Source organism: Tachypleus tridentatus, chromosome 6 (genome assembly GCF_004210375.1).
Source record: "Tachypleus tridentatus isolate NWPU-2018 chromosome 6, ASM421037v1, whole genome shotgun sequence".
Taxonomy (NCBI): domain Eukaryota; kingdom Metazoa; phylum Arthropoda; class Merostomata; order Xiphosura; family Limulidae; genus Tachypleus; species Tachypleus tridentatus.
Window position 1 is genome coordinate 11,660,030 of NC_134830.1, and position 21,570 is coordinate 11,681,599.

Genomic DNA, 21,570 nt, shown 5'->3' on the forward strand with positions numbered 1-21,570 from the left:
ATTAGACTTTTTCAAAGAGACATATTTTCAAGACACTCAGTTACTTTCCCAATCTCAAAAGGAGAATAAATACATTATCTGATATTGAAATAAAAGACATCAAATTGGAACAATACAAAGATAAATTACAAGATCTGCTTCAAAATTTGCTAGAAAGGCTTGAGGACTTGCATCAGCTAAAGCCCTGCTTCGCGTTTCTTGTAAATCCGTTCATGCTTGATGTGGTCAGTGATGATTGTCCAATTGTCGAACCTCTTGTTACAGAATCATCTGCTGAGGAAATGGAACTAATAAAAATACAGGAGGACCTGGGTCACAAGATGATCCATAAATCCCATTCTACAATAGCGTTCTGGAAGTAAGTTCCAGAAATAAAATATCCTGAACAGAAAAAAAACAGTGTGCGACTCATCTCATTTTCAGCACAACATACTGCTGTGAAACACTGTAACCTCTAATGATGTTTGTGAAGTCGAAGAATCGTGCAATCCTTACAAATCAACACCTGACGGACCTAATTCGTAAAGACTTGACAACATACCAGCCGGAATTAACAGTTTAAAAATACATACACGGATAAATATTATTACGTACATGTATTTATTAACATTTATATAAAATTTATGAAACAAAATGTACTTGTAACAATAAAAGGAGTGTATAATAATTGTTCCTGTGTTGCAGCTCTCAAACATCTGAAGTTTATTGTATGTGGTTCTTACGTTAAGCAAGTTTGGCCACCCCTGGCATAAAATGTAATCGGTTGTAGAAATTTGTCTATGTTGAAACATACCGAAGCCATGGTTAACTTAAATTGCGTAATACTAACACGAATCTTGTAAGAAATTCAAACAAACGCTTCACATAATTCTAAAGAAGTATTGTATCTTTATATTTTTTTATATGATAATTTGTAAACGTCACTATCATTAGACAAAGCCCATTATTTAGATTCCTTAAATTGTAAAACAAACAAAGAATTATTAATATATCTTTAAATCGTTTAATGAATATGGCATTAATTTAGTTGCCATTGTATTTTCGAACCTTTCAATGTTTCGGAAGTCCTTTATCATACACTGCAACATCTCTCTAAGTCTTCATCACGTGCCTGAAAACACATTTGTATATATTCCATGAATTAATAATAAATCCTTAACAAAACATGTACCATTTAGTACAAGAATATCACAACAAACAACCAACTGTACATATTTCAAATTTATTAATTATATACGTTCCGTTTCTCAACAATACGTTTAAGTACCAATAAAAAAAAAATCAATCTTAACTTTCTTCACTAACATTAGTGTCTGTATTTATTAGAGCACATAATATATGCAAAAAATAAAAATAACTTAGTACAAAATAGATCAGGGGCTAGCTGAGTTCCAATTTGGTGTAACCATGGTAACAAACACCAAATATATTTGCGTCAAATACCCTCTTCATGGTTTGGTATCATTATACTAATATGTCAGCTTCTCTTGTTTCTTCCATCTTCCCTACTTGTTGACACATGAAGTTGAGATATTTCTTTGGAGTTCCAAAGTCATTTAATAATATAATAGTTTTACTTTAAAGTCCACTGAGATCAAAATTTGAACATCAATATCCAAGTATTTTATAAGGTAAAAATAACACGAATAGGATGGGGTTAAGAAAGATAACTGGTTCTGTTATGTAAATAAGATTGTAATTTCAGTTTGACAAATAATACGAAACATGTTTGTCTAACTCTTAGTTAAAAACACAAACCATCAAGTTCTCAGGATTGCAGTTACAAGTTCAAGAGTTTCATATATTTGAGTGTTTAAGACACTCACACGAGGCTTTACGTATGGATAAAATAGTCACAGTTTAATGTACATAACTTGGAAAGAATAAATTACTTCATCTTATGTAGAGCGGTAGTCATGATGTAGCGGTCCTCTGGTTGTTGTGAAGCGATGACGCCCTTGATCTGGTCTCCTACCATAAGAGTTCTTCTCCTGGTTTCATCATCAAAGTCGATTGATGACGCTGAGTGACACACCGACGCGCTGTGCCATCCTCCTATAGGTCTGGCGATCTTCCAGCATGTGGAACGCCCTGCCCACCTCGTTCTCTGTAAAATATCACCTGACTACTTGGGTACACAAGATGAAGGTACACGCCGACAAAACGAGCAGCAAAAGATCCATGTTGGTGTTTCTTTCGAAAATTAATGACAAATGCGTGGTTTCACGTAACATCCTTATGTCGGGAACATTGAGTTGTATTCTCCTTCGGTGAGGTGAGATCAGTTGGAGCTGCTTCAAACTTCACTTGCTACCTGATATGTTCTTCATAAATAAATTTAGTTATGACAAGAGTAAACTGAAATATGTACTTCGTCATTTAACTTTTAGAGCACTATGTACTTGTAATAGACAGATACTTTTTCTTACGGAATGTGTGTCTTGTAACTATAAAACCTTTAAAAGTGGAAGATTGAGACGCTGGGTATCGATCCCGATACCTCTCACATGCTAAGCGAGCGCTCTACCACTTGAGCTACGTCCCCTCTGTCTTAAACTTTAATGGTACAATACTTAATTAAAACAAATATCGAGTTTTGTTTTTGTTTTACTTTTAAAGTGTATTAGTACTGGTTTAGCAAGTGATACGAAAGTTTGTCAGTAAGTAAACGTCGGGTTAGGTAACACATATTTCACGTACAGGTTTTTACTGTATCGTTTCATGATTCACTTGACACTATAAAAACTTTATAAAATATCTGAAGTAATAAAACACGTAACGTCCCTTTCTTCACTCAAAATACGATCGGTTTATTTTAAAAGAAAGTTATGAGTATAATGATAAAAGTGAGTTAATATAAAATAAAAGAATATTTCTGTCACATAAAACCAACATTTCAAAGTTGTAAGTAAATGTTATGTTTTCATGCAGCATATCTTCATCTTTATTAACATATCTTTATATGTGTTAATCGATTAACAACTACCGGGACGCGAGTTCACGTCCTGTCACCGATGGTGCTCAACTTTACAGCTGTGAGAGCGTTATAACGTGATGGTTAATTTTATTATTTGTTGCTAAAACTAAATCGAGATGTTGTTGTATCGTCTATCATTTCAAATTAGTAATAGTTAACACAGGTAACACCCAAATGGCTCCAAACGAACACACAAATTATATCTTATTTTGCCTATCTGCTAATTTCATGAACATGAATGATAAGTCTCTGTTAAATAACAGTGAAAGAAGAAACACAGATGTGTCTTACAGTAGAAGAAAGACAAAAACATATCAGAAAACTTCATGAGGAAATATAACCACTTAGATCTGTTGTACAGATTCATATGGCTGGTCTCCCAGAAATTTTATGTAATAACATATAAGTGATAAAGTTTTATATTCTAGATGTGGCTCTTAGTTTTAAGCCTTGTGAATAATTTACAATTTAATACATATATCAAGCTGATATGAGACATCATACCATTAGAATGTACTAAATCTAACAATAATTTAGTTTTGTTATAGTTGTAGATAATGTGTTATATTACGTAAAGCAAGAAAGTAGAATCACAGGGGCAACATTAACCACGAGAATTTAATCAGCTTTTGTAACAATCCTGATGTTATTACAACAGTTAAATCGTGAACGGCTCCAAAAAACATTGTATAGAGAAATGTCTATAAAGATGGTGATAGTTATGTAGCTTATACTTGGCCTGGAATGTTTTAACATAATAGTTTGATGTGGCGACTCCTCGCTAATATAGCGGTATGTCTTCGGCTTTACAACGCTAAAATCAGGGGTTGATTTCCTTCAGTGGGCTCAGCAGATAACCCGATGTGGTTTTGCTATAAGAAACACACACACAGATGTGGTGATTATAGGTGATGAGTGTTTGTGCTCTTATTGTAGCAAAGCCACATCGATCTATCTGCTGAGTCCACCGAGAAGAATCGAATCCTTCGTTTTAACGTTGTAAATCCATAGACTTACCACTGTACCAGCGCGGGATAATAGTGATGAATTCTGTTTTAAGTAAAATTGAGCGAATAAATGAATCTTTATGTAAATAAATATGTATCGCAAATAAAATCAATACATAATTCAATAATGTTAAGATTTGTTCAATAACAACAAATAGTGAAATAAATAAACAGTTTTTGTTCTCCATTTACTATACTTTTTTTCTCATGCTATTCAATTAATTGGCGATTTTCTCATGAAAATTTTGTCACTAAAACAGTTTTGATTACTAAGTTTTAAATACAAATGAAGGAGCTAGAAAATAATTTAATTTTAAATGACCCCAGCTGGAAAGTTAACAGATGATTTAATGAATGTAATAACATCTGGATTATTAAAAAAAAACAACACTAAATGTTAAATTATATCCTAGAAATAATTATATAATATAGATTTTATTAATCAGTAACAAACTTTGAAAGATTTAAAAGGTTTTAACAACTCTCAAGAACTTAAAAATAAATACTTAATTAAAACATCAAGAACTTTTTTATGGGAAAGACTTGAACCACGTTTAATTAGATAACAGTTGTTCAGTTACAATGTACCACCGTGATTTATATATACTAGTACAGTCTCACAGGTAGGGGTATAAACACAATACATAAAATGGTCACCATAAGCATACTCACCTTAAATACATACAATATATTTACTTATGAAAATAAATAGAAAACATAACAGAAAACCCAAACACAACAACTAAATATTTCACATCAAGTATGGAACACGATCTGACAAAAATCAATATAACCAGTGGCACAGCTGCAGTCTGCTGACTTATAAGCTGGGTTTTATTCACGTGGTGGACAGAGCATAGATAGTCTATTGTGTAGCTGTGTGCTAAGAGAGTTGATTAAGAAGTTATATCCATATCAGTGAATATCATACAGTCTCGTTGTTTTTACCACGGTAACATTTCCATGTGTAAACATAACACATTAATCTACTCAACAAACACGCGTAAGAGGTATTATGTAAGTAGAACTTTTATTTATTTTCTTCATTTGTTATAATGGTTAATTATGCGTGATGTAAGAATGTGCCAGTAACGTAATGAAGTACCTACCCAACAGACTTTTAAGATCTACATGCGTGAATGTGTCAAAGTAATTAGTAATTCTAATGAATTCTTAGTGTCTTGTGTAGATTAAATGTGATGAAGTAACTACTAGGGGTCCAATGATAATAAGTTTCTTCTCCCAAAGATCTGCTTCACTATGGTTCCATAGTTTGGTTGCCGTTCCATAGTATTGTAGCAGTCTTTCATTTTCGGGTTTGTTGTTACTATTTACCATTACATGGTCAATAATCATGGCTTGGTTTCTCAATACGCTATGTTCGAAAGGGTACTGAAAATCATATTACATATGGATCGTTACAGGACCCATGATTACGGCTCTCATAGTATGTAGTTTATTTTCTTATGTGCTAATCTCTTCCTGCTGCATTACACTCATGTTTCTTTTATAAAATAAAATAAAACAAAACATTTCTGTGTTTTAACATACAGTTACAAGTCATCTCGACAAGTAGTTACAATCTTTAGTGTTTTAAGTGACAAAGAAAGGAAGTCGACGTCTTAATGTGAATTATTACAGATATTACAAAGTATTCAATCGAAAGGTTATTAAAACTATATACTTTGGAAGACGTTAAAATTGAGTCACCTTTATACATGTGCATTAGAAGAATAAATAATTGTAGAAAAAATTCATTTAGTGATTGTTTTAGTGGCGCTTTCAGCAGCTCAAGCAACGTTAATTACTTCAACTTGTATTCTACTACAAATAATCCCTGTATTTCTTCACGGAAATTTCTTTATGTAGAAATCCAAGGATCCATTAAACACCTGAGAGGTGATTAGAACTACGATAAACATTTCTGTACGGATGTTATTATAACATATAAAAATATAAATAAGAATATCTATCTCATGTTTACACAAGTGTCACTTGTTGTTTTTTATCATTCTACTGATTCTTTTAGTGGTGGTATTCGGCCTGGCATGTCCTAGCGCGAAAAGGCGTACGCTTCGTAATCTGAGGGTCGCGGGTTCGCGCCCGAGTCGCGCCAAACATGCTCGCCCTCCCAGCCCTGGGGGCGTTATATGTGACGGTCAATCCCACTTTTCGTTGGTAACATAGTAGCCCAAGAGTTGGAGATGGGTGGTGATGACTAGCTGCCTTCCCTCTAGTCTTACACTGCTAAATTAGGGACGGCTAACGCATAGACCCTGTATAGCTTTGCGCGAAATTCAGAAACAAACAAACAAACCAAAATATGGACGTCATTTGTATATGGATAGATACAAAAGTCATGTTTTGGGATACATAGAGATGACTATTAATAAATCAATTAAACCAAAATATTTGAATATTTATTATATAACTAGCAGAGAATGTGGTATATCTTCAAATTTTCTAGTGTCTTTAATATTTTACAAATACTTTTGGAGTTTCTCTTCGTTTAACTTACCCCTCGTTATTTGTTGATTTGAATGTTGTATATTAGCCTCTTCCCGAAAGTACATCGATTTGTTTTGAGTTTTGTGCAAAGCTACACGAGGACTATCTACTTTAGCCGTCCCTAATTTAGCAGTTAATGACCAGATGGAAGAGAGTTAGTTATCACTATCCACCGCTACTATTTTACCAACAAATAATGGGATTGACCGTCACATTATAACATCCCAATGGTGAAAGGGCGAGCATGTATGGTGTGACAGGGATTCAAACTCGCGACTGTCAGATTACGAGTCTAGTGCCTTAACCACCTGGCCATGCTGGCCTCATTTTGGTTTGACAGGAGAAGTACACCAGACTTTTGTCCAATTTAATAGTGTATGACTCATTATATGAAAACATAGAACCATATTAGGTTTCTATTATTTATCTATTAAGTACAAACATAAGCTTAAAAAATATGTGGGAGAAAAAATTTGTTCTAAACATGGAGAAAAGCATGATGAAATAGGGACAAAAGAAACTCGACTCAAATAACTACAAGTTGGTGTATATATAAATACTATACGTTGGTTCTCACACACTTTCTCGCTCCATTTACTACGATATCTATATTTATATATACACACATATATATATGTGCATAGATGTAGACGGTCGGGAGTTTCAATGCCTATGTTGTTGGTTGTTGTTTTTCAGGAAAACACTATCTTCTTAATCCACGTTGTACGAATATTGGTGACGAAGCTACGTAAGAACAATTCCACAGAAACGACGCATGTCAGGTAGATATTAGTGTTTGTTTTAATCAGAAGCTCAGCATTGATAAAAACTATTTTGAAATTCGAAGACAAATAAACATAGAGTGAGTATACGAATCTAGAAAACTATGAGAAAATTAGAAAATATTTGCATAATTAACGAAATATTTGCCTTTCTCACTTTATGAGCAATTGTATTTTTAAGAGTAGTAACATATAAATTCAAAAATGTTCTGGTGCTTGGAATTATTTAGGTTTTTATTGGTTACTTCAACGACCACTCCTCAACATATTTTCCACCTGAAACGTATCCGAGCATTGATGATAAACCAATAAACAGTTTCAGGTTTGTTTTGTTTTCTTTTAACCAACAGCTTATCATTCGAATGTACACCTATATATCAGAATCCCCAGATGTTGAGAGATTTATAGAATTGTGTATTCTTTAAAAATTAACTCTTTACTATAAAATTTATATCAGGCTGTGACTGTTATACAAGATTAAATATTAAGATAATTAGATATAGCTTCCAGGATTCATCAGATTTTCAAAATTAATCTGTAAAATAAAAATCAGACGTAGCCTCAGAATCACTAGAAATAAAACGACAATCCACGAAATATCTTAGTGATTTTATTCATTTGAAATGTAAACAGCTTTTCAAATGAAAATAAATGTTAGAATAGAACAAATAACTGTTTTTACAGGAAAGCCATCAAAGCTACTGCGCTTCTTTTTTATCTGCTTGGAATCACTCATCTTCTCTTCTGCATCAATCTTATTGACGATGGTCAACTAGAGAGGGCGTACATGATCACTAATGCCTTGTTTCAGTCCTCACAAGTAAGTCTTTCAAGTCTAATTTTATATGAACAGGAAAAACAAAAAATGTGGGTATGATTCTTACTGACCATAAATCTTATACCTTCACATCTCTTCCAGGTTCTTGACAGTGTTGGATATTAAAACTTACGTTCCATACAGTTACCATTATTTTTGAATCTCACATACTTTATAAAACTAGTTCTCTTCGCCCGAAGCGACACTCAGCGGAAAGTATAATATTTTCCAACTCTTTCTCCTCTTTTTGACAAGCTCACATCCAAGTTGAAGAACCATTTATTGAGTCTTACTGTTTCAGTCTAGTAAGGGAAATCTTCGTGCTGTGAAGCATTACTCTTAGTGTTGAAATACTTTAAAAGGAGCTCCCAGTGGCATAGCGGTATGTCTGCAAACTTATAATGCTAAAACTCGGCTTTCGACACACGTGGTGGGTAGAGCACAAATAGCCACTTGTGTAGCTTTGTACTTAATAACAAATAACAAGTTTAAGAGGAGTTGTTTATGATATAACACAGTATTGTTTAACAGAATATTTATTAATCATTTCTCTGATACAGCAATGTAAGTATAACCACAACTGTCTGGCTACAATTATTAGGCCTCCTGAACTGACTAAAAAGAATAACAGTAGGAAATTATCATTACTTAAACTTCAGTCAAATTATTTACTGATAAACTAACTCCATGTAAAATCTGTTTCAAGTTAGATCTAAACCAACACTATGAACTCATTTCAGATACGTAATATTATTGCTCGACAGGTAGGCTAAATGGCCATATGAGAAACTCCATAACGTTCAGGCATAACTATCGCTAACTCAGAAACTAATGACTGAAGTAATGATCACCACTGACAAGCACTCACAGCCTTGACATCTACTCTTACCGAAGTAGCGAGATTGACTGTCACGGTTATAACCTTCAACAGATGAAAGTTGAGAGTATCTTTACCAGATTACTGTGGCTCAAATTCTGGACCTCTGGTAAGCAGCCCTGCAAGTCAATCACTAGAAATACACCCAGCTCATTTAGTTTCTATAATACAGAATAATACGATTAAAAACCTCAAAGTAAACATTAAATTCCATTATTCTTGAACACTTTTTTTGGTAAGATAAGTAGAGACGCAGTTCTTATAAAACAAACAATACAAACTACCTCTTCAATATCCATAGCTAGTTTGATTTTGTTTTGAATATCGCGCAAAACTACTCGAAGGCTATCTGCGCTAGCCGTCCCTAAATTTTGCAGTGTAAGACTAGAGGGAATGCAGCTAGTCATGGTCACTTCCCGCCAACTCTTGGGCTACTCTTATACCGACGAATAGTGAAATTGACCGTCACTTTATAACGCCCCCACGGCGAAAGGGCGAGTATGTTTGGTGTGACGGGGATTTGAGTCCGCGAGCCTCAGATTATGAGAATTTTCTATTTAATGCTGATTGAAGACGACCATTTTCTTCATCGCTAGATAAACGACAATATTCGAGACTGCTCAAGTTGCAAAGTGTTAGTCTGACGTAATTGTGTTACTTCTCAATGATTGGTCACTTTATTAAGATTCTCTTGCACCCTACGTCCAAGTTTAAAGAAAACCCAGTCAATTTGTATATTCTTGTATATTCTAAGGTTATAAACATCTTCAGCTGTTTACCAAAGCCCTAAAAACCAAAAATGAAATCAAGTCACAGTTATTACACAATACAATGGGTAAGATTAGATGTTACGAGATACCATAATGAGTACCTATCACACAAGATCTTCGTCAGCGAAGAAATTTTTTGTTTTCTTAACTGTATTCGAACCTGTCTGTTATTAGAGCCTACCACTGAAGCCAAACTAAGGACAATGTGAATTTTACCTACGTCTGTTAACTACTGAACATGGGTAAGATGGCTAACAAATAATTGTTAATTGCAATAGGCATTAAGCGAACTATCATTTAACCGTTTTCTTTAAGAGTCTCCGAGATCAGGCGTTTCACCCGCAGCCTGAAGGTCGCCAGTTCTAATTCCCTTCCCACTAACCATGTTCGCCCTTTCAACCGTAAGGGCCTTATAATTTTGTTGGTAAGAGAGTAGCAAAAGAGTTGGCGGTGGGTGCTAATAAATTGTTGTTTTTCTTAAGTTTTTCATTACTAAATTAGGAACGGCTAGCGCAGATAGCCCTCGTGTAGCTTTAAACGAAATTAAAAACAAACAAACAATTAACAGAGGTTTTCAAAATTTAATTGTCTCCAAACCGTACTATCCAGGGGACATTATAGCAGAGGTCTTACAGAAAAGGACAAGTCATGCAAAAATACATTTCGTAGACGCAGATAAGTATCATATCTTTACTGATGTTCAGAGTTCAAGGTGTTGACGTTTAATGGCTATCATCGCATTTCACCCTTAATTATGTCAGTGATACAGCAAAAATATATAGAACGAACCGTATAGGATGCTTGATAATTTTTATTTCTTCTAACAATGCAAGCCTGCAGGAGGTAGCGTAGTGGTGTGGGGAACAATCATGTTACAAGAGATGAGCCATTCGATTTATTTTTTAAAAAAATTCAAACCTAATAAGCAAATATTTCCCATTAAAATAGCGAAGTATATATATAAATATATCCCGAACTTTTGTCCACAGATAAACGTAATGGTACCTATAGTCAATCTTAGTGGGTTAAATATTCACAATTTTTAGGTCATTCGCCTCTACAATCGAATATGACAATTACATGTATCTTTTTACCTCCATTCGGTGTCAAGTTCTGGCTACGACCGTAACGAAATGAGGTTCACCTGATATTTGAGTTTTAATAAAGTGATCAGTCACCTTAATTTTAGACTGTTTTAATAGTCGATTTAATTGTAAATATTATGTACAGTTTAGTTTTTGTTCGTAATTTCCGTTAGTTTGCCAGAATTTGTATCGAATGCACGTGTGTATCTTTCTTTTATTGCAAAAATTAACAATGATCTTTTTAACCTTTTGAATAGGGTCTATTTGTAGCTGTTCTGTACTGCTTCATGAACTCTGAGGTGAGAAGTTTTATTCTTTTATCATATACTGTATTACAATGTTACCTTGTTCCAGCGATATCATTTTACGTTGTCTAAAACCTACCATATTATGGTATTTAATCCAACACATATTGACACTGTCGGTGGGCACTGATCTCCGTCAAAGTTTTGGTTCGACTGGGAGAATAAAATTTGAATGTAAACATATTAGAAATTTTAATAATTCATATTCAATATTGTAAGAATAAATTTTAATAAAACATGTCCAGAGACAACATCAAATTAACAGATTTTCTCGTCAGTTACGGTTCTCGAAACGTGCGACTTCAAACACATCCAATGTAGATACCAAAAATAATGACCTGGCATAGCCTAGCGCGTAAGGCGTGCGACTCGTAATCCGAGGGTCGCGGATTCGCGCCCGCGTCGCGCCAAACATACTCGCCCTTTCAGCCGTGGGGGCGTTATAATGTTACGGTCAATCCTACTATTCGTTGGTAAAAGAGAAGCCCAAGAGTTGGCGGTGGGTCATTATCTTACACTGCAAAATTAGGGACGGTCAGCACAGATAGCGCTCGAGTACCTTTGTGCGAAATTCCAAAACAAACAATACCAAAAATAAACGTTATTTGTCATAAATCATAATTTTAATTAAGAGAAAAAAACCCACGATCAACATTAATATAAATGTTGGAGGTATTCCACACACTACAAATATTTAAAATTCAGTAAACAGCTAAAATAGGATAGAAAAAAATACTTAATTTAAAATAACGTTTCGCCAGTGTTAACGTGGCGCCATCTGGTATTCATCACAACTAAACAGGACAGTCATATACCCCGAACGGGTGAAGTTACAAACATAACTCTGAGAGTAGCATAAGTGTAAAACTGCTCCACGTGCTTTACTTATTAAAGCTTTTTATCCTATCATTGAAACGGCTTCTTTTATTTAACGTTTTAATATTAGATTCTCGACAAATGATTTTAACAGTTTTATTCCCACAACAGTGTTCTGTATTTTTTCTGTACAGTGTTCTTATAACTAAAGGCTATGTATACAGTTTCCGTCATATATAACACTTCCAAAAGTTAGAAGGCCTCTCTGATTATCGGGTTTTCTTGCAGAGTTATATATACCTACGTTTTATGACCATATATATATAGCCTTAATGCTGGCTTTCTATTTTATTTCCTCTAGTAACTCCCAATAGCACAGAAAACCAATTGTATAGTTCTGTTCTTAATTAACAACAATCTACTTTATTTTACATTTCACTCAATTCCAGAAACCAAACTAGATTAATTTTATTGTTAACAAAGTTCAAGAAAGTTCCTCAGGAAACGCAGTCATGAATTGTATTTTCAGAGCATTATCGTTCTAACATTATCTTTTAAATTTATAATGTTTCTATTGTCATTCAGGCTGGAACACTGCTGTCTCTCATACTGTGATACACGAGAACTCGTTAATTCAGGAATAAATGAAGTTTTCTGGCTCTAAAAGAATCACATGTGTAAACATCTATTTGTGGTATTCCAGTAAAATAATCCAATACCTAATATTTGTTTTCTAGTAAGCTAATTATCCACAGTGATCGTATTTGCCTTTCAAAACACTTACATTTTTTTCTGTTTAGAAAAATAAAACCGAGACTCATACTTTTAATTATATGTTATAAACACCATATATGTTAAAAATTTATTTCGATTAAAATATGTTGGAAATTAGACATGTTTTGTGCTATTAAATGTCTTTCAGTAATTAACTCCTTCTTTGGTACAAACTGCTCTGCGAAACGCTTACCAGCGCGCCATCTTACGGCGAAATCCCAATCATCGATTAAAGTATGGTCATGGTTTTCACGCACATCTGCTACCTGTCTGACAGGCTATGATACTACGCTCATTGATGCCACTCGTTCTAAAGTGTCGCCCTTTCTCAATACTGTGGTACCTCTGCGCGAGATAATCGAACCTGAAGAATATTTTGGAAGAAATAGGTCAGAATTCTCAAGATTAAGTTCCGTCAATGGAAGAGTATTACATTTTAAGGAAAGAAATTGAACGTGCCCTCTGTAGCTGCGTTATCTGTTTCTAGTAGTATGAACTACAAATTGAGAATTATCTTTAAAAACGTGTAGATAGGTGTGTGATATATTGTCTAGTCGTATAAGAAATCGAGACACGATTTACGACAGGTTGTAAAACAAGGTACTACTGTTAGTCTTGTAATATATCTTTCCGCACATGAACATCTTGAGTAGTACTTCAACAGTCAAACAGAAGACTGTAGATATGGAACATTTGTGAAGAAATGAACAAATAGACTGTATATCAACTAGTGTAAGTTTATATTATGTTCTTTGTTATGAACAATGTTATCATCGTCGTTTATATTATTTTAAATCATATGTTAGATTCTATAAAGCTTATTCGATGTTTCTAGATGTGAATTTCCGTGTACCGTTTTATATTCATGTAGATTTGTAGTTGGATTGTTGTTCTAATGTATCAGCTAATATTTATACAGTTGATGGTAGGTTCCAGTGCATCAGCTGATTTTTATACAGCTAGGTATAGGTTCCAATATATATATGCTGGTATCCATACGGCTAGTTTCAGTTTTCAATGTGTCAGCTGATATTCATACAACTGACGGAGGTTCCAGTATATAAGCTAATACCCACACAGTTACTTATAAGTTCCAGTGTATTAACTGATACCCATATAGGTTCCAGTATATCAACTGGCTGGTATTCATCACGTTGATGGTAAATCCCAGTGCGTCACAAGACTTTCATACAGTTAACTACAGGTTGGAGTGTGCCAACTGATATCCATATAGTTGGTTGTAGGTTCGAATATTTCATTTGATAGCCATGTTACTAGATGTAGGTTTAAGTGTGTTAGTTGATGTTCATGTAGCAAGATAAATATCGGTGTTTATATATTTCTGAATGCTGGTTACTATTTCGATTTTGTGATTTTATCTGTCTGAGAACTACTTCCCACTTCTGGTGCTAACAAAACCAAACGTGGCAGGTGAACTCGGGGTGTCCCGGGGAATATTCTCATGGTATATAGCACAGCTCTTCCACTCTTATTTATTTTGAACGTCAAAGACAGTTAAAAGGCACCTAGAAAATCCCTCAGGTATGGTAAGAGTCTAGAAATAGTATTAAAATTTATTCAGGTCGCTTAACTATTCTCAGGTATCATATCGGCATTTCAATATATTTACTTTCCAATAGAGGCCCATTTGAGGTAGCTATACATATAATTATAGATAATGGAGGAATGTGATCTGTACCCTGGGATTTCTGTGAAACATGAAAAGGCATTTAAACAATGCAGCTGTACACCACTTCATGCATGTGGAAGCTGTTAGATAAAGTTGGATCTGAGTTCCTATTAGTCATATATAATAGGATAGCATGTCTTCTAGGTTGTACTATTCGTGAAGTTAGGAAAACACATAGGTTCAAAAAGTGTTGGAACAAAGTATTGTTTGACTCCTCTGATAAATATTCTGTAATATAATAGAGTTTAATAAGTGTAGTTAACTAGTAGCATTGAGATGTCACAAAACCATCAAGTGGACAGTTACGTTTGAAAGTTCTACTTGTTTTATAAGAAATAAGTTATGTTTTCATTTCAGTTCAGGGGTTGTTCTAAACTTGAGGTTCACAACTTCCGTAGTAACTAAAGCTGTCGGCTGTTAAATTAAATGATGAACAATTAGTTTATTTTCTAATGGTTGTAAATAATTTTCGACCTTTAAATATATATGTATAATTAAAAGTTGTGTAAAGTTTTAAAATATATAAAATATGTTTTTTAAACTGCGTAAGATTTTTTTTCCAAAACTAAAGATATAATGTTACCAACAACAGTAAGTTAAGACCGGTAAATAAAGTATATATATATTATAATATATATATTATATATATAGCAGGTTTTCAACACAACAACCTAAACTAAGAACATGTCCATTTTTCTGTTGCCCGGCATAGCCAGGTGGTTAAGGCAAACAACGAAAAATCCAAGGGTTGGGGGTTCGAATCCCCATCACACTAAACGTGCTCGCCCTTCAAGCCGTGGGGGCGTTATAATGTGTACGGTAAATCCCACTATTTTTTGGTAAAGTAATAGCCCAAGGGTTGGTGGTAGGTGGTGATGACTAACTGCCTTTTCTCTAGTCTTACACTGATAAATTAGGGACGGCTAGCGAATATATCTCACGTGTAGCTTTGCTCGAAAATAAAAAACAAATGAAACCATTTATCTCTGAGATAAATTAAGAAAGACTTATACTACTAGAAATTGGGTTTTTATACCAGGGGTGAGCGAAGCACAGTTAGCCATTTGTGTAGCTCTGTGCATATTATGTGTGTGATTTTCTCTTCTTATAGCAAAGCCACGTTGGGCTATCTGGTGAGTCCACCGAGGGGAATCGAACCATTTACTTTAGCGTTGTAATTCCATAGACGTACCGCTGTACCAGCGGGTGACCTTGTGTAGTAACAAACACAACAACATTTTTATATATTGAACGAAATGGAAAACAATACTGTGTATTACAACAGAGACAATAATTTGCTCAAGAGGCTAACATTGTTCACCAGTGGCTCAGCAGAACGTTTAACAGCTTCCGAGGTTAAATTCAGTGTTCGATCCCCGTAATTGCTATAGCGATACGTAACCACGTTTTATTTTTCTTTTCACCTTAAAAAATTCAGCTGAATTTAAAACAATTTAATTTTGTTATCACCAGGTGATATATTTATTATCTTTGTTCCAAAAATAGTTATTTTGTTTCGCATGTTATTTACTGATATTGACATACATGCATTCCACTCTTGAGCACTTTAGCAGCATATGAGTTCGGAGTTTTCCACTACCATAAATAAAGGGTACTCCCCATCAAACTTTTCGAAAATCGCCAGCTTCATGTTTCAGATAAATAATAAAATATTAAAACGTGTATTTGTTTCTTATGTGTCTTACATCAGATCTGATACTGGGAGAGTTGTTGAAAGTTATCTTATTCCGTTTTCTGAGTGCAACTAAACTCTCTCATACCACGCAGCACACACACACTGTCACTTTCTCTCAGGAGCTGGTGTCAGACACCGTGTGATCGTTCCGGCTCAAGAATTTTGAAATATTTATTTTCATTCGTCACATGATTATTAAGACACACAAATATGTCAATAGTAAACGTAATAAGATATATTTTACAAGTATAGTGTGTATTTAAAACTTACACATTTTCAAAAAAAATATTATTTTTCGTTATACTTGTCACAAGAACAATAATCATCATGAAACACAGAACTTTTAATACTGGTTGTAAACTATTGTTGCTAAAACCAAAATATTTTATATATAGTATATTGTATATATTGTTCGTATTTGTTGCTTTATTCCTTGCTCCTTAATTTAAAGGACGTTGAATTGTGTGTTTTTTTCTATGTGCGCATTCAATATATTACTCATGTCGGCAGTCTCAAATAAATAGTGCTTCATATAGTCAAAATGATCTCACAGAAATTGAAATTCTGTTTTGAAAATGTAAGACACCCTGACGGTGACGTTACACATCTAAAATTTGGAAGGACTATGGAAAAACTTGGTACCACACTACTGCCTTCTTTTGAATATTAACCCTTAATACGTTATAAACTCGGACAATTCTTCTAGTACCAATACTAGCTGTTGATCTCACTGGTTTTATGTTGTTGTTTTTCTCAAAACTGTCCTACAGTAAGTTAATTAACAAATACCTATCGTGTAGAAGTGTAGACCAAATAAGTTTTATCCGAAAGAGAAGTGATTGTTGTTTAATTGTTGTTGTAAAGCACTAAGCCTCATAATGAACCACTTATGTTGTGCCCCAGCGAATATCAAAATTAGATATTTACCTTCATAAGTCCTCAGAGTTACTACTGAGCCACTAAAGAACAATAAAATTTGTTATAAGAAAATTTCAGGATAACTGAATTAACCCGAAGTAGGAATTGTAACAAAATAAGTTGTTTGGTGCTCAAATACTTACTGTAACGTATTGATTAGTAATTAAGTTTTACAATAAGCCTGCCCAGATGTTTGTTATTTAAATATTAAAGCTAAAACTTTCATTTGCATTAGAGCATCCTTTCCCATAAACAAAATGGCGTTTTAAGTATAGTGCTACAACATCGTTAATAACTCTTCTGCTTCGGTAATTTACAACATCATATTTTAAGTGTTGCCTTGTGATGTCCTTGGGGGCAAAGCTTCTATTAACTTATAAGGTTCCAGTTATTATTACTGATGTTTTTGCTTTGTTTTATCATGTCAGTGAATAATCTCAATGGTCTTAATTCAACATGAGCGCTGTAGTATTTTATCTTCTATTAAATTATGTAAACAATGATTCCTCTTTGTTCTTTATCTTCTGTCATAAAATGTCAACTCTGATTCTCATCGTATTGCGGCTTATATTAAAACATATCAATTATGATTCGTCTTAGTTCATTGGCTTCTACTATAAATTTTCAACAATGATTCTCGTAGTATTGTTTATTCTATTAAAACATGTGATTTGTTAACTTCAACAATAATATAAACTCCATACCTTAAAGCATATAAATAATAATTTCTCTTAAATCTTTAGCTTCTATCGTATTTCAACAATGATCTTTGCAGAATTGTAGTTTGAACAAAATCATATCAAAAGGCATAAAAGTTGTGACAAAAAGTCACGTCAATTGTATTTTTTACATTTTGCTTAATTCATCAGTTACAGATTGAAAATAAAAGTCTGTGAAAACAGTATTTCAGATCTAATTCGTCTCTCACAAGTAATTGCCCAAGGCGGCTTTCGAACAACTCTAGAACAAACAAAATGCAACTTTTAAAACGCTTAAAAGAAACTTTGTATTATTTTTATGAACTTAGTTTTCATTACTTAAATAAAAACAATTCAAAGTTGATTCTCTGTTTTTGTGTATTTGTACGTGTACTACACACAAACACACAATTCATTATTGTGTTAATTATGGAAACTTCTGTCGTTTTCCTTAAACACAAAGCTACACGGTATCATTGGCATATCCTTACTCTGTACAGTAGAAAATGTGTTTAATGGAACATTTAACATTTGACAACAGTTTTTAAGAGATTACTGTTTAAATGTGTTTTTTTCATTTTATCATCAATACAACAATACATGTAAATCACAGGTTAATTGTTTTTAAACTTGTAAGTATCAAGTAAAACCAATTATCATAGAAGGAGTGGGTCTTGTAATACTGTGCTCTAATAAAATATAATTATAGAGAAAACAAGAACACTTCTTATAGAAAGTGAAAAAAAAATAAACAGAAACCACTGAAAGAGGAACATAGATGGTTAATGGAAAACACTTTGTGTTACCTGTTCCATTATTGTTTAAAATTTATTTAATTGGTCATACAAGTACTAGTAACGATCACTGTTTTAATAAAGACGAAAATGTCATTCAAGCATGGTGATTCTGTAATGACAAATAATTATGACAGTACTAAATGCAGATGTCACTTCTAGTCCTGATTCACTAAGGATTATTTATATTCACAGATGAATAGCGCATAACTTATATATATATATGAACGAACAAAAGCGAAAGAGCGAAATGTAAATAAAATTCAAGAACATCCTCCATTATCATTACAAAGGACGTCAGTAAGGAATGGTAGCAGAGGCATGTGTTTGAATTTAAATGGTATCATGATGTTTTGGTTTATCTTAAGTATGTTATTGTTCAAGAGTGCTGATTTTAATTGCATTTGAACGATTAACGTATTGCATAATATTGTATCTATATACGCACATTAAACAAAATAACACAGACTCTATTTAACAAGCCTATCTATCAGATACAATCCCAAGCGACTTTGACCGTGGAATGATTGTTGGTGCCAGACATGGTGGTTCCAGCATCTCAGAAACTGATGACCTCTTGGGATTTTCACGCACTACAGTCTCTAGAGCTTACAGAAAATGGTAAGAAAAACAAAACCAAACATCCAGTGAGCGGCTGTTCTGTGGAAGAAAACATCTTGTTAATGAGAGAGGTCAGAGGAGAATGGCCAGATTTTTCAAAATGATAGAAAGCCCACAAAAGCTCAAACAACCACTCTTTAAAACAGTGACGTTCAGAATACATCTCTGAATACACAACGCGTCTAGCCTTGAGCCGAATAACCTACAACAGGAGAGGACCACACCAGGTTCCATTCATATCAACTAAGAACAGGAAGATGAGGCTACAGTGGGTACGGGATCACCAAAACTGGAACATTAAAGATTTAAAAAAAAACGTCGCCTGGTCAGAAGAATCTCAATTTTGCTGCGATATGCAGATGGTAGGATCAGAATTTTGTGTACACAGCATGAATCCATGGATCCATCCTGCCTTGTATCAACGGTGCAGGCTAGTTGTGGTAATGTAATGGTGTGGGGAATGTTTTCTTAGAAAACATTAGGCCCCTTAATATCAAATGAGCATCATGTGAACGCCACAGCATACCTACGCATTGTTGCTGAACATGTGCATCCCCTTAAGATCATTGTTTACCCAGTTTCCAGTGGCAATTTCCAGCAGGATAAAGTGCCATGTCACAAAGCATTTATCATCTCAAACTGTTCTACGAACATGAGAGTGACTCCAGTGTTTTCCTATTGCCTGTACAGTCCCCAGATCTCGATCCAGTAGAGCAGCTTTGAGATGATGTGGAACAGGATGTTCGCAGCATGAATATGTGGTCAGCATGGACCAAAATCCCTATGGAATATTTCAGGCTGTTCTGGAGACAAAAGCGGTTCCTACCCCTAAATAGATAGGTGTACCTAATAAAGCGGCCACTAAGTGTATATACAAAGTCAAAATCAGGTGTTCATTTCCAACAAACAAGAGTGAACAGAGTACATAAAATAAAACTGATTTCACGACATTACAGCATTTTATTATCGAACTGATAATTAACTTGATAAACTGCTTAACTGTAACCATCGCACACGGTCATCAGTGTCTCATTAAATAATATATTAATCAAAATTATGATTAAAATATTAATGTCATAAAGAATATTCAACTAAACAAAGTTAGTGTTTCTAACGATTACTTTTTGATCTTTCCAACTACCTAATGAAACCTTTACATAGGTCTCCTGATTCTTAAGAACACAGACCAATGTTTTACTGAAACATATAATATGTTATAATGTTATATAATATGTTCCACCATCAATAAAACTCTTCTTTGTAGTTATACTTCATTGTTTGCTCATCTGTTATTTTAAACAAACTTTATAGAATTATGAAATTTATTGTTTCAAATGATTTGTGAATGCTGTTAGTGCATTTTTTAAACTTTGAAGTAAGGTTATTGTTGAGTTGAGAAAGAGTTTGGAAGTGAAGAATACAGTGTTTTTTACAGCAAAGCCCCATCAGGCTATGTGCTGCGTCCACCGAGAGCAATCGAACCCCTCATTTCAGGGTTGTAAATCTGTAAACTGACTGTTGTACCGATAGGGAGAAAGAGCGTATGATAGACAGATTATTTTACCTTCTGGTTTATGGACGTTATAAATTAATGTTGTTTTAAACTAATAACGTCAAAAATTGTCTTATCTTTCATTATACAAACTAACAAAAAAGTTCAACATATGATGATAATTACATATATGTAATGTTTAAAACATAATTGGACAGTAAGTAAATATATCAGCATGTATTAGATTAAATTACAAACATAAAACTGGTTCTCTGATAATATAAAAGTATCAATAAATAATCATATAATTTTAATATTTATGTACAGAAATATATTTCTCACCATTAATTTTAAGTATAAAACATTTTTTTATTTATGCACGATTATGATAATTATAAATATTCAGTTATGATGTGTTAACAAAATATTTTGAAAATAGTGATGAAGCTTGTGAAAAATTGGATATATTTACAAATAGTGGCGAACGTGTGTCTACTGTATCAAACGTACCTACAAAGCTGGAACAATTATCAGTGTTAACTTTTATATTTTACAGCGGACCCACCCATTATTTAATAATGTCTTAACAAATAAATAATAAAACAAATTGAAAATATTGACAAATAGTGGGGAACGTGTCTCTATTGTATCAAATGTATCTATGTAACTGGAACAATTACTAGTGTTAACTTTTACCTCATACAGTGGAGTTAATCCATGATTTAATAATGTCTCCACATATAAATAATAAAAACAGCATTGTGAGATGGCTGTCAACCAGCAATATCTTAAATAGCATTGTGGATCTGTTGAAGACTATTATTACTTTTCTTGAAGAAAAGAAAAGATTCTATCCTCATCTAGGAAATGATGAATGGGTGTAAGATCTAATGTTCCTTACTTGTATTATGATTTATCTACAAACTTTTAACTTGGCACTCCA